Source organism: Anguilla rostrata, chromosome 5 (assembly GCF_018555375.3).
Source record: "Anguilla rostrata isolate EN2019 chromosome 5, ASM1855537v3, whole genome shotgun sequence".
Taxonomy (NCBI): domain Eukaryota; kingdom Metazoa; phylum Chordata; class Actinopteri; order Anguilliformes; family Anguillidae; genus Anguilla; species Anguilla rostrata.
The window spans coordinates 40,259,953-40,286,327 of NC_057937.1; the positions used below are offsets into that span (position 1 = coordinate 40,259,953).

Sequence of the window (26,375 nt, forward strand, 5' to 3'; positions counted from 1 at the left end):
ACTACCCCTCAGACTGATTATGAACACTGATTTTGTAGTGGCAAGCTCCCCTTACAGTGAAAATCAATTTGCAAACCCAGCTATACACAGGTTTTTTTTAACCATACGAAAGGAATCGATCTTGTCAATCAAACTGTTCCCCTGTTCTTATACATTCCTGCTTTTGGGAGGGGCATGCATACCTCATGAGGAGTTGTATGTCAACAGTTAGATGAGAAGTACCCTGCTTAACAGAGAACCCTCATTCCCGTGTTGCTGATATGGCCAATTATGCACTGCTCCAGTCTGACACACTCAGAATTATATTCCAGGCTGTGGGGCACATCACCTAAACAGCTATTGCTTTAGCGTTTAGCTGTAGCTGGACACAGCACCTTAGATCCCCTTGATAAAGGTGTATTTAACCACACAGACAGAAAGCTCCAGCGATAAATGTACAGCAAACAATTTTATTTTGAGCTCTGAAGTTATCCAATATTTGCGCTGCATAATTTCATGCACCAGTGAGGATGTGATTACAAATCCTTGCATTGCTGCAGCTCCCTTACCAATGCTTATTCATCAGCTCAGTGCCGGGAATAAAACACTTCACATATGGTGATGTAACATGAAAACCTGCTCCAAAAGGCAGCTAGACTCCTTTCATGGTTAACGGGAGATAACCCTATACCTGGGCCAGCTCTTACTTTACTTATTGGTGGAAACCCTTAAACAGGATGACTTGCAATGTTTGCGTGCTATGTTGCAGATCAAATGGTATTGTTAGGAGAACAAGTCTTCATGAAACCAAAAAGTATCATGCACTCACTGATGTGAACCATTCATGCAGTTTCTTTTCCTGAGGGGAAAAAACAAAATTGGTTTATTCAAACAATTTAGTGATCAATAGCGCCACAGCAACAATATCTTGCATGCAGCTTTGAGGAATACATCAGACCAAACTGGCAGATGTGACATCTGTTGTAATTTTTTTAGGTCCTAATTTTCTTACAGTACAGTATTAATGGTTTCATTTTCAGTGACTGGCTACAATGTAATAAGGTTATCAACTCTAAGCTATGTCTTTAATGTAGCTTAATTCATTGCCCGCTTCTGTCCTGTTCTACTGCTGAAGTCTCAACACTGGGTCTCACTCAGAATACAGGTCCCACTTCATGCTTTTTCCACTACTGAAAATGAAGGATAGCGAACATAATCTTTAATGACTTTGAGGCCATGACCATTAATAAAATTGAAATCCTTGTCACTTCTGATATTTGTGTTGATAGCTTCAAAAGCTGAAAGGCTAACGTACATCATCTGATTGGGAATCATCATTTCAACACAGCTGATTAATTTTGTATGTAATTAGATGTTTTAGAAAATGGTGATAATTACTCCGTGATCTGTGATTATTGAGCTGAGGTACGCAGCCTCACGCTGTTTAGGAAATCGACGATCCATCCCTGTTCTTTTTCAGAGATGGGAGTTACATCTAATAAATGTAATTGTACTACTCCTCCCCCTCCATAACTCACGGTTTAGATAACTCATACTTGTGAATATGGCTCCCAGTTTGCAATGTTGCTTCAGTACTGTGTGTAATGGAACAAACAAACAATAGAACACGCACCAGAAGAATGACCTGCACCTGTAGTTGAAAGCTGTTAGCAAAAAAATACTACCTGTCTTTTGCTTGAAATTACAAACTGTAAGTTGAAGCGTCAAAGAGAGCATGTTCTGTCCTATCAGAACGATTGAAGGCTGTTGACTCAGAGAAGCTCTAGGAGGGTAGCGTATACAGGATGAGCTATGACTATAGTTAGGGAGATGGCTCTTGTCATTTCAGAACAGACACTGGGAGGGGAGCAGCTGTCAGCTGAAGAGCAGGCAGCTTCAGACAGCCAAGTTCAACTTCAGCCGCTTCCAGCAGTGCTAATTCCAGCCCTTAAAGACCCCTGTCACTCAAAACATGTTTTTTAATGGTTAACTCCTCTTGGAAGCATGGATTTCACTAAAGAGGTTGATTTTTGTGCAGAACTTGTTGCCTTTTTCCATACCTCCCTGAAATCTGAGTTGGAAACATGCAGATACGCACAAAATTTGTGACTTCACAAATATGTCAAACCTATCATGGTCCACTATGCAAAGATATTACAGGAGAATTACATGAGTGCGATGTGCTAAACGGAAACCTTAGTGCACAGGAAAAGCTGACTAGTAAGTGACATTCTCATGACAGTTGGTTGAACATGGCAGACTGTGCAGTTAGGATGCAGTCCCGAGGTAGGAACTCCCCTCATTACCAAAGGAGCCCATTCTAAAAGAAACGCGGGTGGAATTTGTTTATAAAAATCACATGAATGTACCTGACAGCATAGAGGGAATCTGTGTTTGTAGCGCACATTTTACAGATGACTGCTTCCAGAATCTGATGCAGAAGTCGATGGGTTTCGTGTAGAAACTGATTATGAACCCAGATGCCGTGTCTACTATACTGCATATCCCAGGACCACAGCAGCAAGCATTTCTAATTTGCATAATCATAGATCCTGGCATTCTCAATGAGGGTAAAGGTGTAGAGTAGCCATTTTCAGTAGTTTCTTATTTTCTGGTGGAAAAAACCTTATTATACAAATTATTGTTCAATATAGAACATTTTGAAGGGTTTAAGAACATTTATTTTAAAGTGTCAAATTACATTTTGAAATGTTTATTGTATACAATAAACAATGGTTGCATTATTTATTTATTTAATAGTTCTAGTCTTGAAAACTCTCAGGTATATTCAAACCCTGACATGCGAGTTTCTGAGTGGGAGTGTTCAGTATTCAAATTAGTGTACAGTAACACTGTAGGCTGCTGTGCTTTTTACTTCTCACAGTTGGGCTTCCGTACTTTAAATACGACGGCCCATTAAACACTTGAATGTTACTATTTGAAGCATGGCTCTGTGATTACTATTATATCCCTGTTATATAATTACATGCAATATATAATTTTAATACAATTGCACCCTAATTTTTAAAGGCATGGTTTAGTTGTACAGTGCTATTACTTTCATTTAAGTGATTCCCTGTTTATTTGGGCCTAATTTGTTTTCTTGTGAACTGTGCTATGCAGTTTTTGGCTCGTAAAATACATTTACTACATGATTGTGATTCTCTTGATGAGTATTTCTTGAGCACTATTCTTACCAGAGTACTTGGCAATGCAGAATTCTGTAATATGTTTCAGTTACACCTCAGTAGTGTTACTCTATCCACCTACCTGTGATGCTTTTGTGATAGTGCTGATGCACTAGCCCTAAAACCAGAGAAGGGAGCCACATAAATACTGTTTAATTTTAAATAAGCCATAAAACCAGATACGGGAGCCACATAAATATTGTTTATTTTTGTATATTTTGTTTTTGTTATTCTGTATCTCAGGATTCTCACACTTCACCATTTAAGCCCATACCTGTGCTCAAGTGGAATGCCAGTCACTGATTGAAGCATCAAAACCCGCACATACTCATAATCACAATCACTTCCAAATTGAATGGTTGGTTATGGTCAGCTCTTGATAGGATTGTATCAATTGAATATAGAACTGGGCATCCTCTGAATTAGACATTCATGTACCCCTTCATCCATTATTATTAAAATACCATATTAAATGGTATATTCTTCTTATCAATGTATTTATGCATTTTAAAGAAGGATGAAGGCTCATCATTCACTGCAAGTCATACATTGTACATTCAGGACAAGACACAAGTACACTTAAATGATAAGTTTCCGCTCATATGTTAACAGATGTATTAATATTCATAGAGGTAGTTGGAGGAGACTCACTTTGTGAAAAGTAGTGCGTAGGATGCCAAAACAGTGCTCTCAATTCTTATGTCCTTTGAGAGTCATTTAGAAAGTGGGTCACACACACTGAAACCATCCATCCTTGATAACCTAAATCTCACCCTCTAATTAAGAATTAGAAACACCTAGAGTAACAGTAGTAGTTTCCTTTTTTTATCAGCCATCTATCAGAATCTCCATTTTGGTGTAAATTAATATCAAGTAAAGTCAGTCACCATTTGGACTGATGCATGGGATTGAATGCTAGAATGGTTTTTATTCTTAGATTATAATGTCCTTAGGTTTTATAAATATGCTATACTTGAAAATAAATGTGCAGCAATTCATCTTTGAAGATAGAATGTCATGGCATATAATAAAATGCGGCCTTCACGTCAATCACTTGAAAAAATTGCTGCAACTCTACTTGGTGATGATTGATGGCCGGTAGTTGGAATCTGAACTTTCTGCTGCCTTATTTGGAATGCAAACAGAGGGCACACACCTAGTGAGTTCTGAAAGTCCTGGCTGACGGTGGTCAGATTATTAGAGAGAAAGAGAAAGCCGCACACTATTTACTACCACTGCCAGATTTATACAATAACGTTCGGTCCGCCTCTATAGAGAGGAAGTGATGTAAAAACATAGGGACTTACCACTAACCCTTCACTGACTGATGAGAAGAGCAAGTTCCCCGTCAGTGGTGCTGTGGCTTGATTCATGAACTCAACATTCATTCTGGAGAACAGGAGAATGGTGAAATAACATACAATTTCTGTGTTTTGGAAACGATGCGATCGTGTCCGAGGAACGGTTTTTAAAAATGGCTGTTGTTTCCTCAACATTGATCGGCGAAGTGAAGAAAAGGCCTTTGAAAATGAAAACATTAATGCTTTCCACTCCCACCCTAAGGATAGCTGTAACTTCAGGTCGTGTGCGAAAGCAATATGAAGTTATTAGTAAGTCTGATGGAAACCGTAATAAAACTCAGGGAGGAATAGAATGCGCTGTCTAAGGGCGACCAGACAGCTTTCCATTATCAAAGTTCATCAATTGCCATTTTCTCTCCTCATTTGAGATGGCCCATCGTGACACTGACCGGTGATGAATCAACCTTGGCGTTTTCAGCGAGCCAAGCCCTTGTCTGGTTCTGGCGTTCTGAAGGAGTGCTCTGAGACCCGGTCCTGTCACTTCATAATTTAAAAGAATTGATCCGTACTCTGAGCAACAAAAATAATAAATAAACAGTCTGTCCAGACAAGAGGGTATGGCTAACTTCTTCATATGTCAGCTCTGCTGTGCTGGAAAAAAAAAAGTTCATAAAACTGACAAAGGGGTGGCAAAACTGGTGGTCGAGCCATCAGTCACGTTTGACTTTTTTGGTTCAGCGTTTCAGTGGCCAAACATCGATGTCAAAGAAAGTCTTGCTATCTGTCCGGCAGTCCCTTAGCGGTTGCGTTTCGATGAACTTTCTGGAAAGAAAAAATGTGTTTGAAGACCTTGAAAAGCAGAACACCAAGGTTCAAGTCCTAGGAGATCTTGCTCACAAAATGCCACGAGCAGACCACTGGACTGTGAAGCGGACAGATTGCAGTGGGGCAAGCACGACCGGAATTGGGTCCTCACAGCACCGTAGACCCAGTAAATTAATCATACTGATCCTCTACGGGCCCAAGGTTGATGATGTCAAAACTAAGTTGTTCGTTTTCGAAAATGTGTCAACTGTATAGACTGTATAAGCTTTTGGTTCTCCACACTGGTCGGAGATGTGAGGCATTAGTTCTTTAAAACTTAATTTCCCAGGACAAAGGTTCCCATGAGATTATCTCAGTTACTGCCAGTAATAAGCAGGACAAACTTACTAAATTTCATTAGCGTGATTGTGTCATAAACTATATTGACTGTGAGAAAGTGCAACCACAGAAATGAAGGCACAAGGTGACAGTGATTCAAAAAGCATAACTTTAATGACTGGCAGGTTTTCTCTTTCTGGGCAGTGTGTGTGGGCTGGGAGTTAGACTGATGACGGATTCCCTCCTGAGCTTCATTATCTCCTGGTCCAAGTCTTACCTGCCTGAGAGAAGGGCCTCTGTAATCATTCATTCTGTCCCTGTCTGTCTGTTGCTCACTCACCTCTAGTCACAGGGCCCTGTCTGAGCCCATCAGTGACTGCCAATCACGTGTGAAAGCTGCACCCCCCCCAATCCCCCCTTTATGTACAATCACAATAGTCAGCCACTATGGAGGCCCCAAGTGACACTTCAGAACAAGGTATAGTTATAAGTGCTTCATAAACACTTCATACACCTGTCTTCTTTGGCATTCAATCACACATGCATATCTAAGTCAAATGTATCTATGAATTGTATGTGGCTCTGAAATTCTGTGAAATAGACATTGTGCCAATGATTACGTTAAGCAGTGTTCCATTTTCAGTTTAAACTTGTTGCAATTTTTAATGTTCATTTAAATAAGTTGGCAAGCCATATCCCAGTCTTGGCCTTGGCTTAACATCGTAGTAGCTGAACTGTTTGTTGAAATGTGTCGAATCAAACCTGCGGTCATTTTATTCGGCGTCTGGTCGTTTTAACGACGAGAATCCTCATCAGCGCTCCCTGCAAACTGAGCACTGGTGCTTTATGCCTGAGTTGTTATTAGCCCTGGGGGTGTGTTCTCACTGTGGGAAATGAATGCCGTAAAAGCGATTAACATAAGCATCTGCTAACATGGTGGGGGAGTCTGAACTTACTGCTGTGTGGGTTTTCAGAGGGCACTGGCCTCCTGCGTGCCAGCATGTGGGATGCTTGAGTGCCCACTGCTGACCGCAGTGGATTGAAGGGATTGACTGTGGAAGGCAGTTGGCTGCAGACCTGTTATTGCCAGAGTAAATTGCTATAACCATTTCCAGCATACTGAATGGTCAATCATTGTTCTGCGTTGCAGAACTGAAGATAGAACGCATTTTCATTGCGTTTTTCACTGGGCCTTTGACCATTGGGTCTATCAGTGGGGACTGGGGCAGCATTCCAGTATGGGACTGAGTCTTAGGGCCTGTTTGTGAATACACACGCACACACACACACACACAATCCCAAAGATAAAGTCCTTCCATTTCGGTTTCCTCAATGTGGTTTTAGAGGAAACCCACGTTTGAGCTAGGTGCAATAGCACAGCACCGTTTCTGCTCTTGGCAGTCTTATGTCTAGTCTTAATGAAAAGAAAACAAACTGAATTGAAGAGAATTGCTCTAGAGCTCCGCGTATAAAAAGACAATCACACTTCCCTGCTCCATTTGGAGAGGGACTATTATTTTTCCCTTTGCCCGAGCGTAGCCGACCGTTCTCTTCCTGCTCTTTGACTGAAATCCCCTTACAGGAGCCGGATCGGGCCCCTTCTGCGATTCCGGCATTGATAGTGCTCGTGAAATGGACGGTGAGGCAGCCCCCCTGAGGCTGTGTAATGATGTTCTGCAGTAATTAGAAGAGTGTAAATGAACGCATGGTTGGGCGAGGAGTGGAAATGCTAGGTGTTTTTTTTGGCCCAGCGTGGTACCGCGCTACCGTATCTCTCGAGCGTTTTCGATGAAAATTTGCAAAATAAAACCAACGAAATATGCTGGAGAAATCTATCCTCCTGGGAATCCAAAACAGCATTTTAAATCTATAGTGTTATCCTGTACACAAGTGGGTGAGAGATTCAGATACAACTGCGAATTACAGATGGATAGATAAAGCGGTTAGGTAATGTTTCCCTTATTCACCAGAGAATTATCCATTTACCTCAGGTAATTCTCCCTGCACACTTCTTCAATACTTCCTACCACCCCTTTGATAGCAAACAAGCCTCGCATACGAAAGCAGCAGTGCCCTGCTTTCAACTTTCACCGTATTAAATTGATTCCAAACTACATTTTCAGCACTTCACCTATCCTGTTTCATATTCTGCCCTTCTGAGAAGCCATCCATCAGGGATTGCCCCATGCCAAATCTTTCCAGTCTGCCAGGGCATTGTGATTCACATTGCATCCAGTGTGAAATGCATTGATAAAATGTCCAATGTCTCTCTTAGCTTTAGTTCATTCATCATTTATTTTTCTTCCGATTTGGTATCCCGGTCAAAATACTTTTTACACAGCCTTCAACCAATAATTAAAATTCTTTTACAAAAGCAATGGAGAGGTAAAAAAAACACAGTAAAACTGGAAAAAATACAAGCATCATCCGTATGTTTTTGGCAGTTTGCTATGGAAGTACAATATGTACAATATGTATTTTATTTCTAAATTACAAACAATGAAATCCATCCTAAGATCCTAGATGATGAGTTTCATCATTCAATTTGAATTAAGGCATTTCATCAAAAACCAAGATCAAAGTCAAGTTCTATTCATAGCTCTTGCATTCATTATAGAAGGTCAAGTAAACGTGCATGTTCACCCAACAGATTTTTTCAAAAATTAAAGAAAATTGGGTTGTTATCAGAAATATCAGCATTTTATTTTACCAGATATTTGTTATTTGGCATCTTGAGCATGTCTTGATGGAACTTCAAATTAATTTCATTTTAAGAAAAAAAATGTGGAAAGTGTTTTTTCTAGTTGGATACATACACATTTTTAATTAAGCCAATACCCCTTACAGCCACATTTTTTTAGATACTAGGGGGTAAATATATTCATTGGATTCTCATTTTTCTACCCAAGGTCCTTTCTGAAATGCTAATTCAATGAGCTGGGCGTAGTTACACTCTCCAATAGTCCATGACCACTACATTAGGCATCATCCGACTAATTCTCTTACTATGCTCAAATCATCAGCCCTGACATCCAAGTTCCCTGCTCTTGCCATAGATTTTCTGCTGCCTTTAATTATTTCCCCTCTGTGTTTTCCCACTTCAGCCTCCTCAGCCTCCGATCAATGGAGCTCAACAGTGTGAAGGCCAGAGTACCTCAGCTACAAAGAACACCTGAATATTCACCTTCAGCGAGTCAAGGCTAACCGGTGTGTTTACCTCAATCCATGATAAACTATTTGAAGAAAAGGAGCACATTTAAGCCTTTTGGTGTTCTTGCCGCCTGCAGTTTCCCCCTTCAATGTCACTAGGAGAAGGACGATTTATAGCAAATTTTTTTCTTTTGACATTTTGAATCAAAAACGGTATGTAATCATCACGTAAATCTTAGCGTAAGGTAATGTGATATAGAAAATAACACAAAAGGGCACAACCTTTTCATTATCTACTCTACAAAAATGTATCAGATGTAATTTCTCTACAAGAAAAAAAAGTAAATGGCCCTTCTAGATCAGTAACTGGTGAAGGCTCCTTTAGCAGCAGTACCTCTAAACATTTCTTCGAAGTGTTGCTCAGTCTCACATCACCCCAGAGAAATTCAGGACCGCCCTGTCTTACAGAATAGTTTCAACGTGCTTTCTTGTGTGAAAAGCTTACATCAGGTGCTTTGTACTCATCTCAACAGGCTTTCAGTTGCTTACAGTAATAGATCATACTTCAGAATACTCTGGTACAACGTGATATACTTGAGGGATCTTGAGCAATCAAAACAGTCCAAAGCCATCAAAATCCCTCCGCCATGTTTTACAATGTAGCGGGGTAAAGCTGCGGGGTTCCTCCTAGATAATTCTCCCTTTGAACTCCCATTGAATTTGAAAATTAGCACGGAAGAACCCCACAGCTTAAGAGCTGGTTACAGTGAGCTGAGGAATGGTGCATGAAGGCAGCACGCGGTAACTTTCCACTGCGGATTAATATTCTGCTCACAGGCTCCTGCGCAGGTTAGCTTCTTTTTATCGGTAATTAATTGTGAATGTGGTAATGCTGGGAAGGGGGGGGGGAATATGAGGGGTAGTTGTGTTGTGTAGGCCTGGCCACCCAGAGAATCATGGGAAACAATGTCAGGTGTAATTCTCCCTCCAGATGGCTCCCCATACAGGTGAGGCAGCGGCCTGTGAAATTACGTCCTAAATTACACAGCAGATGAGCTTTGTGCAGTGGCCGCTCTGAGGCCGCTCTTCTGATGCCCGGCTTCAGGTCCAAGGACATAATGCTGTCTATCTCACCTGATAGGACGCAGATCTCATAGGTTATTTTCCATTGGGTGAGCAGGGGTGAAGAGGCGGGATTTGGAGGGGTAAATAAAGTTCAGCTGAAGGACATAGTCTGTTAGGTGGTGGAATGAGGCTGCACATTGCAGAGCATTTCCATACCAGTTTTTCAGTCTGGGAGTTGCCTCTAGTTTGTCTTCATTTGAATCAGTTAGAGGCTAGACTCAGCCATGCATTATCTAGTGGGCTGGAATGGACATTAGCTGCAAGTCCTCCTTCCGAGCTTAAGTGATAAACACAGTTTGTCCACAACTGTTTCCTCAACCAGATTTATATTCCTGCTGGCAAGGCTGCCTGAAGGCTGATCAATGCAGATACTTCAGTTTATTGTACTTGGTGTGTTCATGTGAGTGTACTCTAATATAATGGTTCTAAACCTTGGTCCTGGCCACCACGGTTTATGCTGCAATCCTAGTATTTTTTGTAATTGCAAAAAAAAATTATTTTTTCTTAATCAGGTACTTTTCATGTTTAGAAGGATTACTTGCCCTCTTGAGCCACATTATGTCAGACATAGCTATAGAATGCCCTGAAGAATAAATGTCCCATATTCACATTGTGATACATTACAAATGAATACAGAAAGAGGTTTAAAAAAAAATGTAACCGAGTTAAAGACTGAGGTAAATTAACAGGCTCCTAACTGGTGAAAGTATGCACACCTGGTCACTAAAACTGAACATTTGGTACTGTAGATAATGAAGAATTCAAAGAAAAAGAAATCGATAATGAGCCAAATTTGTATTTTTAATATGTTGAGGGGAAATTTTATGAAAGAACCTAAGCACATGCTCATCAACCAAATTAGGAACCTATTGATTCCCCTGAGTCTTTAATTTCATTGGTCAAAAAAATGTTACCTGTTTTTATGCATTTGTTGGCAATATAGCACAGTAAGTACAGTGGGACTTTTATTCTTCATGGCAGGCAAAGACATTTCCGACATAATGTGGCTAAATAGGGTAAATCATCCCTGAAAAAGCATGAAAGGCACCTAATTAAGAAAAATTGACAGCTTGTTAACATTCTGGGATTGCAATTGTGGCTGCAACAAAAACCAGCCTACACAGTGGTCCCCTAGGACCAAGGCTGAGAACTGCTGCTCTAATATAGGGTGTAATACCTGGTGCTCAAAACATGACCCCTATTCTTAAGCATATAAATTTGCATCATATCAAACTAGCTCCTTATTTCACAGAGGCAACTTAGAAAATCCATAGTAGGCCTACACCTGCTGCATTTTTGAAACGGAACAATGTAATCCTTTTACTGCAACATTACGGATACATTTTTAGAACAGAGTGAGCTTCAGTGGGTGGCCTCTGATGGATTATTCTTTTCGTTTTATTTTAAAGGGTTTGTGCACTGAATGTGACTTAGTAGTTGGATATCATCTCTCCGTTTTAAAGACTGTGTGGGACAAATAAACAGTGACCTTGTCTTATAGCATTTGATGTGTGTATTAAAGGAAGGAGGGAAGCAATGTCTGAATCCTATCATTGTGCCTCATTAAATTCTACTGTTTCTAGACCCTGTGGTGCATATAACACTGCTGGCTTATAAGATGTGCTATGAATAGAATTTTAGCTGCGTGTGTACACCCAAGAAAGTAATGGAAAAAACAGCTAGTCAGCAATATGGTTGTTGATCCAGGATGAAGTCAACACAAAAGCTCAATTTCTAGCAATAATAGAATAGTACTTGGGTTAATGTGGTGTCTACTCGAGCATATTATGGGGTCAAGCAGAGGTCGCCGCAGGCAGAGGGGATGCCGGGTAGGAGGTGGACGTGGCAGGAGGACAATGCGCATGAAGTCAGCACATATTTGGCTCCCTGAATTCCCTGGAAATTTGACTAGGCCCAGCCAATTCCATGGCTCATTCACATTTGCTATATTGATTTGAAAGAGTGCATATTGCAAAGATTATCACGCTCCATCTGACATTGCACCTACTGTGTTTGTATGTTCTGAGACATTTTTTGCATATTTTGCTGTTTTAGTGACAGCTTTGAAGTATAGTCAAGGTACTTCTCCCCCAAACTGTCTCTGCATGTGCTGCTGTTTACCCTGGCTGCTCACAGTCTAATTAAAAAAAAAAATTAAAAAGAAAAACATTTTAAAAACTCTATTTTTATGTATTCCCACAGCAGAATGCCCATTCATAGTTCATTGGGGGAAAATGTGCTCCATCCATTCAGGATGGTGCACTCTAACTTGCACAGGAAGACCACCGGAAAGCTGAAGGGAATGCCCTGCTAACTGAAACCACCCTTCCCTGGCCTAGGCTATCGCTGATTGCTCATTACTCCCAGAGGACTCCCAGGCCAGTCACAGTGGGGTATGTCACTGCCTTGAGGACTGATGCTTTACCTGAATGCCCCCCACGGGAGCCTATTCATTTATCAAGCCTCAGCTTATCTGTGGATCTCTCCCCTGTTTTCGCAGTGTTTCTGGAAGAGGGAGCAGTCAGTTTTCTAGATGGTTCTCTCTGTGTATTCCAGAGGATCACTCTTTACATGTAATCCTGATATTGTAGTTTAATAAAGGTCCCGCACCATATAGTTAGTCAAATCAATCAATCAATCAAATTTTATTTGTATTGCATATTTCACAGCAGTTGTAACAGTACGCTTTACAGGCAACCCTGGCCTAAACCCCCACAGGAACAAGCCTAAGGCAACAGTGGCAAGGAAAAACTCCCTGTGGCAGATGGGAAGCAGAGGGAAGTTAGTATATATTATTGTTTTCATGTATTTATGAATAAAAACTAATTTGATTGCATATTTGAACATATTTGAGATGTTTTCACTCGTTAAGCAGGCTGAGCTCTGTACGTCCCAGGCCGACTGTGGAAGGCCCTGCTGTACGCGATGGGCCTTGCGACCCCGCTGACCGGGGGCCCTGGTTAGCGTCGCGGAGGTGCGTCCGGGTCGGCCTTTCGCTCAGCTGCCCGGCCGGAGCGCCCGCGATCCCGCAGCCCCGCCGATTGGTCACGCTCGGCTGGGAAAGATCCTCACGCGCATGAAAAATAGTTCCATTATTGGAGGCTTCCAGGCGTTCATTTGGTGTATTAGATTTCCACAATGTAGGGCGGCCTCCGCTATCATTTAGCACTCCTTTGTTGTTCGTGTGTTCATGGCGGGCTGGGGGGGACGGGGGAAGAGAGGGGGAGGGGGGGTATATAGGTTTTTGAAAGAGAGTCTGTGGCACATCAGGGTCTCGGAGAGTAATTGCCCGGCGGGATGCGAGGCCACTGGTAAGCATAGGAGGAGGAGGTGAGGTGCCTCCAAATCCATTAGGAAGCTGATGGCCATGGCTGAGCACTGAAGGTGTCCCTCCCCAGCACCCACAGCAGCTGCTTATAGAACAACACATCGTCCGAGCCACTGATTTGACTGATGTGGGGCGGGAGCGTGGCGCTGTTAACCGGTGACAGGCGGAACCTGGAGTAATGGTAACCTGTCTCCGCGCGGAGGCGGGCTGGTTTCACCGCGTGCCGCGCCGCGCCGCGCACTGCAGACACTGCATACGTGCTAATGTGCTAGCGCCCACGTACACTTTACAGTGTAGGCGGGCATCGGGTCTCACACATTATCACCAAAGGTTTTTTCTTGGCCCTGTGACGTTATGTTGACTTGCAGTTTGGCAAGGAAGCCCTTATCTCAGGGGTGGGCACTGTTTGCATTTTTAATGATTTGATTCACTCAGACTGATAACTAAATAACGGGCTGGAGAGCAATTCGGGACTGATGGAAGCTTTTTAACACAACTGTAGGGGCTAATGACTGTCACAGCTGTAAAACGATGGGAAAATTAGATCAGGACTGATTCCATGTTCTTTGACTGAAAATGTGGGGACCCATACCTAAGCGTTTCCTAGGATTTATCGTCCTGTGGACATTGAATTTCAGTTGCTTCTGTTGTCAGTTTGTGTGTGTGTGTGTCTGTGTGCATACATCTGTGAGTGTGCGTGTGTTTGTTGTGTGCCCCCATCTGATGTGGTCCACAGCACCTTGTGACTGACCTGCCTTAATGATTTGTGACAGGCAGGACCCCGGCAGTGGAGAGGTTCTGAGACACTGCTTTTATGGGCTCGTAAGGACAGCTGAAAGGTCACCTCTCGGGAGATCATTGGAGGGGGAAAAGGAGAGGGCACTGACACGAATAGAGGCCAAACCTGGAGCGCATACAGTAGCTACAATCCTCTTTCTACATTCTTCTGAATTTATCTGGGATCCCTAAAGCCAATCACTTCATGTCGGATAGGAATGTTTTCTATCGGACAAGAAGGTGATCCAGATTATCAGAGAAATTTGGTGACTTGAATTTGATAGGTCATGGCAGAATGATGGAGTTTTTTCAGTGCAACCATTTATTTCTCATTAGTATTAGTATTATAGTTACACACGTGTGAATTGACATTTTAAATGTGAAAAAATAACAAAAAAAGAGCAACGTACATTTGCAGGTTTTTGTATGTATTTATAAAGAGGGGAAATTTGACAAATGTGAAAACATAACATAAAGAGGTAAAACTCATCACATATCCCAGTACTGCAGAATATCTTGGGCTCTGATATCTGTCTGCAGTCTGCAGTCTGACACTGCATCTGGCAGTTGTAAACTGACTTTGTTATTTTGCCATAACCCGCTACCTCGGTTACATTTGAGAGGGTGGCTGCCTTTCTCTCTCTCTCTCCCTGCAACATTAACCTCTCTTTATCCTTAAATGTCTGGGAGTTTGTGAGGTATTGCTGAGGGATGAAGGATTTTTCCACTCTTCCCCGGCGACCACGTGGTTTCCGAGGGGCGGGATGACATACAGGCCCGGGGCGCTGAGTCGAGAAGGACACAGATGTCAAAGCCATGAATCTCCCTGGCGCCGCGCGGGCGCACGTATGCGCTCGCGCACAGTCTCGCAGAGCGCCGCCCGCTTCGTCCAATCAGCACTTTCTCTCTCTCTCTCACCTGCCTCTGCCTAATTACTCACTCCACTCATTACAGAGAGGGAGGGAGAAGGAGCAATGTGCCGAGTATGTCAGGTAAGGTGGCTCAGGAAGGCCCAGGGATTCTCGGCCAATCACAGTGGCTGTGTGAGCTGCCCATCATTTTACTATTCCTTTTACATCATGCCGTAACAATATGCTTCCGGTTAACTAGGTACAATCCTCCAGTCATAACACTTTTTGCACTCAAGAGTTGGTGAGTAGGTTGTTGCATTTCTTGCGTAAAAAGATATCTTGAAATCATGCATAGCCCTATTTTACAGTTTATGCTCTGCCTCCATATTGTCCTTTCTAAAACCTTGGCTTTATATTTAATCTTATAAGGATACACATACTTAATAAATATACTGTATTTTTGCTAGATGATATCAATGGCTATCATGCAATACTTCCACTGAAAGCTTGTTTTCAAAGTGACAGTTCATTCAAACAATAGTTTGTAGTCACAGTGGATTATCTGGCTGTTTAAAAAAAAAAAAAAAAAGTATTTTCCTTCCATCCATCTCTTTGTCCGATGTTGATTAATGTATCTCATCTAGTTCCTGGTATGATTAACTGCAGACATTTCTATGAAATATGTACAAATGACAAAATTAATGTAAGTTTACTCCACTCCCCAAACAGAATAATGAAATGTAACAAGTGAAGTACTGCTTGTGTTTTCTCGGGAGAAAGACTGCTTGTTTTGTCCTTGCGTGACTCTGGCCCTGAGAGAGAATTATGTTCCCACAGTGTGTGGTGGAGAGGGTCAGTGAGTATGTAGTGGTAATGATTCCTAATGCTATACCACAAGATACGCAAGGGTTCCTGGGGGGAGTTACAAGCCATGGGTTCAGTATGGCAGTGTGATGTCATTAGGCAGAGGAGGAAGGGGGTGTGGGGTGGGGTTACGGTTAGATATTATTAGCCAACTTTGACCAAGAGAAGTGGAACACAATTGGCCAGGTGTACAGTTACCACTGCCAATGAAGCCAAATGCTGCCATTTATCATCGGTGAAAGATATGCCTCTGCTCATGCTGCTGTAGCTCTGTCCTTTAATAATGTGTGCCCTGTAGGGTCTAACACAGACACTGCCCTTGCAGGTGAGTATGAGGCATGCTTTTCAGCTAATCCCCTTTGTTTGAGTGCAGGTGACACAATTGTGTCTTATGAGCCACAGTTGGCGATTCCAAATTTTGTATTGAAACCCATACACAACTGTGTGAACTGTTACCCCTTTGATGAATGCCCGCATGTGTAAGAACACCAGCTGAACTGACAATGAAGTGCCATTGGAAATTAAAAATGGAATCCACTGTATCTATCAAAATGGACCAAAGTGTCGTCCAATAAGGGGTCACCAGTAAATAAACTGAAACAAAACAAAAGTAATTTAGGAACAATCAATACCTTTTATTTCAGTTTGTCCGTAAAGTCAACTTATTAGCCCACACTTTGTAACATAAAATATTGTATAAATAATTTACAAAGGCATAGAATAATTGTTAGATGAAATAATATGTATTTTGCTTTAACACAATAGTAATCTTTTGGTCTCAATTCTTGTATGAATCATGATTGAGAGAGAGTCTGTCTCCTTCCTTAGTGAAGGTAGATACTGTTATTGTGAGGGTCCACTGTGGAATTGACATGTTTGCACTCTGGCTGCACTCTGGTGAGTGAACTCCAGGGCTTCAGCAAAGGCCTTCCTATTTGGTTTTCTCTCAAAAACCCCCATCACGACCACTTAATACTTGGCACCTTCCATGAAGGGAGATTTTCCATGTGGCAAAGGGGATCCTCCATCCTCTGATGACACTTGTGTAATGCAGTGTTTGTCATGAAGGCAAGACCTGACTTTTTATAAGACCTGGGAGAGACAATATGCAGAGAAGAGAACTCTTGAAGCTTACATAATTGTGTGTGCTGGGACCCTATATCTCACTCTTCGATCGTGCTCATTGACTCACTTGGTAAGGGATTTCCATCCCATATTTAGAGATATTGGTCGGCTTTAGATTTCCTCAGTGAGCCAGCAGAGGTTTTACCCCAATATTTCCTACTCTATTGAGGAGATATAGTATAGTAGGTATAGTAGCTGATGGCAGAGGCTGTTATTTTCATTGGAGGGAAAGTAGATAATTATTGAAAAATGAATGTACAATGCAACAAGATTGGAACAACATTGGCTGCAAACAGTTATAATCTAGCTCAATTAAAATAAAATGAATGCCTCTGGTGTTGTATTCAAAATTGTATTCAAACTGAATTTATTAGCAGTTCATTTGATACATTTCCTGCTTGCAGCAATAGTAATATTGTTTTAGTAGTGCATTTGTCTCTGTGATGCGAAGTAGGAAAAAACATTAGCATTCAATACCCATTCCATTTGTGATATGATAAATACATTCATTACTGTGGGTTGGAAACGTATCTGATGGATGTGATGGGACACACCCATGGCAAAATTGGTTTCCTGTTTACCTTGCAAGTGACCTAATTCCACCAGCAGTGTTGGTCTTAATGTTGAGATAGTGACTTGCACTGAAACTCAAACTTTGTAATGTTTGCTGCTTTATAATAAACAATTCTTACAAAAATTAATATTCAGCTAAATAACGTAGTAATAGTGTCCCTGTCACACAGTTTGGATGGCACTGATATAAAGCAATTATTAAACCAAGCATAACATATATATTTCCTCACTGAGAAAATCTATATATAGTATATATAATGCACCTAATCATAAACCTGAAACATTTTATACCTTAGAGGACCACTACACCCTAGTTTCAGGAAAATGCTGAAATTACTATTAAATGGGGGAATAGCTGTTGTATGCCTATATTCCAGAGGGACTTGCTAGGTGGTGGAAAAGTAATGCATCAGCAAGCCCACTGTATGTTGTTATTTCTATTAATACAGCTAAAAGAAGTGCTTTGTGGGTGGAAATGGCTAGATTGTGCCATCCCCGTTTCTTCCTGGTTGTACAGGGGGTACAAACAGACAGAATTGCATTGCATTCTGGGACACAGGAGGGTACTGATGTTGTCCGCTGTGCTACAGAGAATTGATCCCCCCAGAAAAATTCTACTTACTGCAACGCAGTCACTGATTGATTAACCTAATTATTCTTTAAGTTCTACTTTAGTAAACTACATCACTCTTCCAGCATTTACGTAAATGCTGTGCTGATGTAAATGGAAAAAGTCCCCCTTTCACTGGAATTCAAGCTTATTGTAATGCCATTAAGCACTTTATTAATGGTGGTCTCTTTTGCAGAGCACGAGGCATACTTTTCATTTTTATACCGATCATGCGTGTGTTCTCTCAAGGTGTTAAATATTATTTATGATTTCCTCATTACCTTTAATGGAGGGCTTGTAAAATAATGGGTTTTGAATTTTGAATCAATACTAAAATATTTTTCACTCCGAAGAACAGAAGGCTTTCCAAGCCATTCGCTGCAATGCAAGCCAGACGCTGTTGCAGCTGATAGAATCTGATGGTACTGCATTTGTTACCACAGAAATGCTACAAAATTGAAAACTGTCGCCCGGGATTAAGAGCCTGCCAAAGAGAGGAGTCATGGGTTTTGTTCTGTTTGATGGACATGACTGGATGCAAGCTATATAGCATGCACCGCTGGACCGAGACAGATCATCTGTTTCTGACAGTTCGACGCCACTGCCCATGTCAGGACCCTTTCAGTGTCAGGTACTGGGGCGCAGTTGTTCCGTTTGTGACCGGATTTGTTGTACAGGCGTGCCTAAGAACCTTAAAAATCAAGGCTTCAGATGAGGGGTCATAAGGACCATACAGGGTTGTTCAGTTTCCGAGTTTCAGACATGGTCACAGTGTTCGCTGGAATGTTTGTTCTTCTCTTGCAGATTCATACACATTGTATATCTTGGATTGGGCATTTGTGACTTCTGCTTAAGGATAAGTGACAGGCCCTAGCACACAATAAGTGGGCCCTACTCCCTACCTTCCCCCCCTCCACCCCCACCCCCCCAGCTCTATCTCTCACCACCTAATCAAGATTGTCAGACAAGAAGATTAATTACAGGTGCTGAGACAAATGGACGGGGAGATTGGCTGAGATGGTTCATTTCAAACTTCAGATGAATCGAGCACCTGCTTGATTGATAGCAGCTAGCAGAGCTTGAGTCCTGCAGGTGAGGGTAAATCCAAGTCACAGAGCAAAGACAGCACATTTATTTATTTATTTATTTATTTATATAAGTAGTATGGATCGATGTGAAAAGAAATGAAAATGTTTTGACTATTCTCCTTCAAAAGCGACGTACAATATGCTCTTATTGTACGTCGCTTTGGATAAAAGCATCTGGGAAATACATGTAATGTAATGTTTTGTGGTGCCAATATTCCAGGATTTTTTCTGCTGCTTTTCAAACTATTTTTTAAATCTGGGAAAAAATGGCTGAGTGATAATTTGAGAGTGATATTATTTTCAGTCTCTGCTGAAGGCCATGGTTCTTTGTACTTAAGCATAGGTTTTGGATTCATTAATACTGGGTCTTCATTGATTATAGCCTTTGGTTGTTTTTAAATGAGAAAAACCCTTCCTTTATTTTTTTTCCTGTCTCTAAAAGCATCATTACTGCCTTGCTGTATTTGGCCCAAAGGGCGATGTCGCATGTGAAGCGTATTCTGAGCATTGAAACCCATTCGCTTCCACGTGTGTACTTGGGAGATATACGTGATAAATGTTGGTGGAAATAGGATTCCACGGTGTATTTTGCAGTATATTTCAAGGAACTATTGACATTCAATGAGTGAAATTCTTCCACTTTCTCAGGCTGGGCCTGTGCCTTTGGTTTGCCGCTGACAATCCATTCATCATATCAGCCTGCCTAACCTTGCATTAAATCAACAGTGCAACCAGTTCAGGGTTTTTTTTTTTGTTTTTTGTTTTTTCCACAGATATAAAACAAATTCTTTTGGGTGCATACCTCCCCTCACAAAAGCCACTGTGTTGGGGTGAGGTATGACACCAACTGTTTACCCTAAACATTACTGACACATGCTGGTCACCCTTTTTCGATCTTTTGTTCCTGGTTGGACAGAACAGCAGAATAACTATAGCAGGCTTTTTAAAAATAATATTGGTCTAGTGCCAGGGTCTTGCATTATAACCATGCTCAATATAGGAAAAACACTGACCCACAGCTCTGACTGTTAACCTCATTTAATTGGTACAAGAACAATTTGCCACCCTTTCTTTTATTTTTATGGAAGAAAAAAACACTTGCATTTATTTATAAGTCAAATAAATTGAATAATTCAGTAGTCCAGTCTTAAATAGAGTGCAAGCTGATTGTCATAATTGTTTCCCCATCATATTAATGATGATCATGATAGCTTGTGAACTCAGCTGTCATTTCCTTACAGTATAAAAAACCATACCTTTTTTCACCTGTTTTAGTGAGCTTAAGCTTTCTTTTACTGAATTATTTTAAAGGGACACAACTATGGAGGTTGTCAGGCTATTAAGTAGGGTGTAGACACCCTCTATGGCAACACGTCCGCAAACCTGTATGTGTGACATCACAAATATTTCAAAGCATCACCTCTTGCTGCTCAGGATCTACGCCCAAAGTGCAGGGGTGAGAGTGGGCCGTGCTCTCCATTCACGTCTGTTTACCAACAGAGCTCCGGTTTGGGTTCAGGCCTGACGTGTGTAAAAGCAGTAATAATGAACCTCGCACCCGTAATTACAAGCAGTCGGTGCTTTGTGTTAGACTGGTGGTGATAGGCTTGGGAGTGGGTTCAGGTTGGGCGGTACTTTGGCAAGGAGAGCCTTCTAACCCTCCTGTGAGGTCGACTAGCGCAGGAGTGCTACGCTTGACTAAACCCCATCAAAAGCGCATTATCTGCCCGCTCCATGGCCAGCTGCATAATTGTATCAGGCTCCGCCACACGCTGCTCCAACATGATACCAGTAAAGGAAAAATGATGAATTGCTCCCTGTTGATGTAAGTGATGATGATAATTATTAATTTTCCTTTCCCCTAAGAACTACGGTACCACGCTGCCTCAGCCTCTCTCTTTTTTTTTTGTTCCCTTGTCTCCTTTGTGGGTTTCTGGAATTTTGCTTTCATTATTTATCCCTGACAGATTCCACGTTGAAGGCTAAACGCTGATGAAAATAAAGAGTGTGCATTTCATTTGTCCCATTTTTGTGCTCTCTCTCTCTCTCTCTCTTTCTCTCTCTCCCCCCCTCTCTCTGTCTCTCTCTGTGTCCCCCATTGAGAGGTAAAGGTAGGAGTTTTGTGTGGAACTTCTTTTCATTTCTGGCTTGCAGCTACAGTACCTGGCCTCGTTTCCTCTTTTAGTCCATCGATAGCCTTTGTCTTTGGCCTTTGTCTCAGTGGAGGGTGAGCACAATAGCCTCTTTTGTGCAAAGCATTAGTAAGCCCTACATGAGCTTTCCCTCAAATTATTTAACATCTTAATTTTTTTTTCTTTTTAATAAAATAATTTAGAACTGATGCCATTCTCTTCCAAGTTTATAAATAATCAGTGAAACAAGCTTCCAGTGAATTTTATTTCTTGTGTTCACGTGACCGGTTTAGGTGACCGATCCTGTGGTCTTATTAGCTTGCAGGACGCCTTTTATTTTTTTAGCCCAGTGGAGTAATGACTCTGCTCTCGCGCTTCAGAAATGCTAAAGCTGTCTGCAGTCGGTCCTCTGAAGGCGGGATGTTTATGGCCGCAGTCAGTTAGTCATCACATTCAATTTCCCTGCCCGTGTTTCATGGGACGGGTTTAAATTGGCACTTCGGTAGGTTGGCCAGTCCCATCAGAAGCCTGTCATCAGAGAGCAGTCAAGAGGGTCCCCCAGGTCCCCCGTCCCACAGGAGCCTCAGCAGACATTCCTGCATATACTGTATTAATATTGGTGCATTCAGCTGATGTAATATTTCCCAGCGTTGCAGCCTCTACATCACTGATTGGACAGTTTTATTTAAAATGTTGTGTGGCTGCTACCGTTGCTGTTGCGTTGCACTGCCATTGGGAGGCGTTTGGTGGGTTTGTTAGAATGCCAAGGGGGCTGGTACTGGCTGCCCTTGTGGTGACTGCAGGAAAAATGCCTGTATTTTAGCTGGGCAATTATAAAGTATTGTAACTGATTCTTGTTTGTCAAAGAACACGGACTAAATGGCTTTGTACAGTATACATTGTATGTGAAATTAATCATTTAAAAAATCCATCTAGGTAGACTTGTAGGTTGCTATATATTAATACGAGGGAGCGAGAGAGATGCATTTTTCAATTCAGCAGATTACAAAGGTCTATGTGTGTGTGTTTGTTTGTGTGGGTCTGTTTGTGTGTCTGAGTGTTCTTGTGTAAGACTTGTATATCAACTGATTATGTAACACCATATATTTTGTTATTGGTGATAAAAGGAGAGTGATCTATGAACTAAATCAGGTGAGTCTGCTCTGCTGACAAATAACTACAGCTATTTTTTGTAATTAGGGTCTAGCAAATGTTCTGTAACGATCACTCAAATTCATAATAAAGGACTTTGGAGGCTTATGTTAGTGTGAAAAAAGCCAAGGTCATGTGTCAAGGGGTAGGTAGAAAAACACCTGGAAATGTATATTATCATTGCAAATCCCATAGTGAAAAGAGGTGTTGTTGAATTTTTAAATTAGCACCAAAAATAAACTGGTTGCTTTCAGAACTAACCCAACACTACAAATGACACTCAAACGTACATACTTGCATGTGCTTGGTTTTTTTTTTTGTTGTTGCCGTTTTGCTCTTCATATTTTTTCCCGCACTTTCAGCTGTCTCTATCGATAAATACTGATTTGCTCTGTTGGAGGGCTGCCAGGTACATGCAGTCCAGACACAGTGATTATGAACTGTGGCCCCAGAGGACTTGTTAAGAACACAGGCACAAATCTGCCACGTAACCCCAACGTTTGTTACAATCATCCAGCACACACCCGTAATGTACCACATATACCAATTCATGTGGACTAACATTATGTCTGTATATCTGCTGGACAATATGTTGTAAGGTGTAGGTAATGATCATAGTCATTTGTGTCCTTGGCCATTTTTTGTTAAATGTTGTATAAAACAGACACATAATATGATGAATAATAAAACCGATGCACGATAGCTCGGTTTGGGAATAAGGCTGAGGAGTAGTTTCAGTTGTGAAGGCATCACATTGAAGTTCATAAAACACATTGAGGGGGTGGGGTATGATTCTCAGTCGGTGGATTAATGGCAGATAAGAATTGATCGCTTTCTCTGCTTCTTCTTATTTTAGTCTGCTTCAGCTCTGTGCAGGTTTGGATATCTCTCCATTGATTATTGCTCTCTTTGTCTGCGCGAGGCTTCCTCTGTGTTGTCAGCTGTGTCAGGATTAAAAGCTATTAGTTCCGCATCATTGCCACTACAAGCATGCTCCCGAGATTGATAGAGGGGCTCTGCTGCAGAGGGAGAAAATGCAGCGAATCGCCCGCTTGCCTCGCCTCCTGAGTCTCACAACCAGACGTTCAGCATATATTATGTTTAGTATGGAATTCAGCATTTGTGCCTGGAACATCCAGGTTGCTTTTGTCCATGAACTGACTCTGCTGATTTGCCGTTCTGTTCTGAGATAAACGTGCTTGTTTGAGATAACTATGCGGCTCACTCCATTTAATTTGTGTCCAACGGTGTCCCAATGCACAATTGAGCTTGTCCTTTAATGTAAAGCTGATTCAGTATCTTTCCCGTGCAGTTATTTTTTTTTCCCATGTCAGCAAATTGCGGCACTATTCTGTGTTTGGAGGTGGGGCATGGAATGATGATTATTCCTTTCGAACGAGTAACAGACCTAGGGGTGAAGTTCTATGTTTGAGTCCAGATGTTGTAAGCATTTTCATCTCTGTAGGTTTGGAAAACGGGTGTAAAGAAGAGAACAGTATCGAACCAAATTAGGTATAATAAAAAAGTGAACTTTGCTTTTATCTTCTGCTTACTTGCTTATCATACTTTTAAACGCTGGTCTTTCCAGTTTCACAAAACAGTTTGTAGGGTTTATTATAACATCATGTTTTATGTGTTTACGTTCCAGGCTGTTGTTAGACATTTTCAGCATTTTCCCGGGCAAGAAGTACACCGACAAGGTAAGTGGCGGCGTGTTACTTAACGGAGAGGCAATTACACATCTGTGCGTTCTTGCTTTCAGCCTGAAGTGATTTGAAGGAAATTGGCACACGCATACCTGACCTGCCTGCAGAATTGAGATTTCCCTGCTATTGAAGATTAGGGTGCTGTGCCTTTAAAAGGAGCCCCACTGTCATTTGTCAGAGATTTTTTCTTTGAGGTCAAGCTTAATTATTTGAATTGAGGCCCTTGAACTAAAGTCAGATTTGCGCAAATAAAGGTAACATCCTATTCAGAACATCAGTCTTAAGATTGAGGATATTTTTCATATAGAGATGCGCTGTATCTATCACCAAGCAGACAGCAGAATCTTCAAAGAACTCAAAAGATATATTAACAGGAAAAGATAAACTACAATGAAAATCTCCACACTCTGTCACTAAAGCACTTTGTGAACCTTTATCTCTATTTTCCTCAGGATATGTAATTCTAATTCATGGCAATTTCTCAAAGTGTTGAACTCTTGAACGCAAAATTATTTTCCAGTTTTACGTTATCACTTGAGTAGATTATAAGTCATTCCTTACCTTTAGTCTGTATTTAAGACCAGGTAGTCATTTTGGAACTCCTGTATATGTGTCTTTTTATCGTGGGGAAAATCTATTTGCCAAAAAGTGTCTGACGACGATGTTGCAATGGAAGAAAGGTTGTGTTTTTCTCAGTTTCACCTCTTTTGACCAGTGCATGCGATAAGAGAGAAAATAACAACTCGAGCAGTCATTTGAATTGGCAGAAGCAGATAAGAATTTTATCCATTGACATTCTGGAACACTATCTTAGCATTCCTGAAAGGTTGCAACCAAATTATCCTCATTTGGGGGGGGGGGGTATGATTATGATTTGTGTGATGTGTTCTGGGGTCTTAGATCGGCACATTGACATTCACAGTGTTCCATAGGTCAGTGATAATCTGGCTGGTGTGACCTATGGCCACCATTTCTGTTTCTACTAATTCCAACAGAAGGGCCTATGCTTTAAAAATAGCAAGGCATCTTCTGAGAATTCATGGAAAGCAATTTCCCTTGTGGGTTTTCCCTCGTGCGGCATGGATCACGCCTCATGCCTGCATGTGTTGGGGCTGAATAGGTGATTTTGATGAATGCGGTAGGGTTTTTTTCCCCTCATTGCCACCCCTAATGGCGGCCAGTCTAGCATGTCCCAAGAATGGATTAGGTTCTACCCCACCGGTTTCCTGAGTTCTGCTCTTCAGGACCGGCTGATTTCGCGGTATTTGTTATTTCTGTGGCAGCCGTAAGCGACGGACTCTGTGATGAGAACTCCACGCGGTCACTGTGCTGCTCTCGTTCTGATCTGGGAGGACAGCAGAGGAATCCTCATTTTGAGCGTGCCCCAGAGCCGCATATCGGATCTTCATTATCTCTCTGTTTCCCGTGATATTCAGAATTCACGTCTTATCTGTGATAAACCTCAAACTGGATAACGGCTCAGAATGGTCTCTGGCTTTGCAGGCCTCTGTGTTATTACCAATTAGTGAGCTGTGGGGAAGAGCGTTGGAGCTCAAAGGCTGTAGAGAGACACAGGCCAGGGCACGGTTGCTACGAGTGCAGTATTGGATTTGGGTCATCGGGCCCTACCAAAGCTCTTTGTCTTGAGCTCTGCTGTGACTGAGCAGTTTTCTTCCAATTTGAATCAATCAGGCTATCGTACCTGTGAGATAAGGTGGATATGGAACAAGTCTCCTTCTCCTGCTGTCTTCTTAAGCCACACAGAGCACATGTCATGTGAGATACACTATTCGCATATGGTGAAGCCATGGGGCCATGCTGCAACAGAGTGGAAGGGGCTTATCAATGTATTTAGGAGCACACAGACAAGACTTAATCTGAAATAAAAGTTGCCTTTGTCCTCTCTTGCCTCTCTCTCTACAGTGGGTCCATGAAGCATTCTGGTGAGCACATACGATAATGTTCCCCGTATGGTGGCCCAACATTTGTATTGATGTATTGTATTTTATAAATGGAAACTGTAACTATGTATATTGCAGTACTAAGCAGAATATCATATTGTTTAATCATGAAATGGTTAATGTGTGGTATATTATGATCATGGATGATGCTAGATGTTGATGGACACGTGGGCGGGACATGTTGCAGGTTAGCTGGCAGCCTGTCAGCTTTGAGGATATTTACATCAGTATCAGGAGAACCATGAGATACAGCCCTTTTTATACATTGTTCCCCAATCTTGGGGGCCAAGTGTAATCAGACAGTTGGCTGCACAGCTGTTTC

General features: G+C 41.7%; 1 long non-coding RNA gene across 2 annotated transcripts in view; it reads left to right on the forward strand.

Annotated features, from left to right (window-relative positions):
- Nucleotides 1-26,375, forward strand: part of LOC135255267 (uncharacterized) — a 72,281-nt gene that overhangs the window by 37,731 nt on the left and 8,175 nt on the right. Inside the window, exons 2-3 of one of the 2 annotated variants that reach the window (XR_010330134.1) lie at nucleotides 8,716-8,818; nucleotides 24,035-24,086. This is a non-coding gene — a long non-coding RNA (uncharacterized LOC135255267). Of the gene's footprint in view, nucleotides 1-8,715; nucleotides 8,819-23,474; nucleotides 23,899-24,034; nucleotides 24,087-26,375 lie in introns of those variants that run through there. The other variant, XR_010330133.1, reaches the window with a different exon arrangement.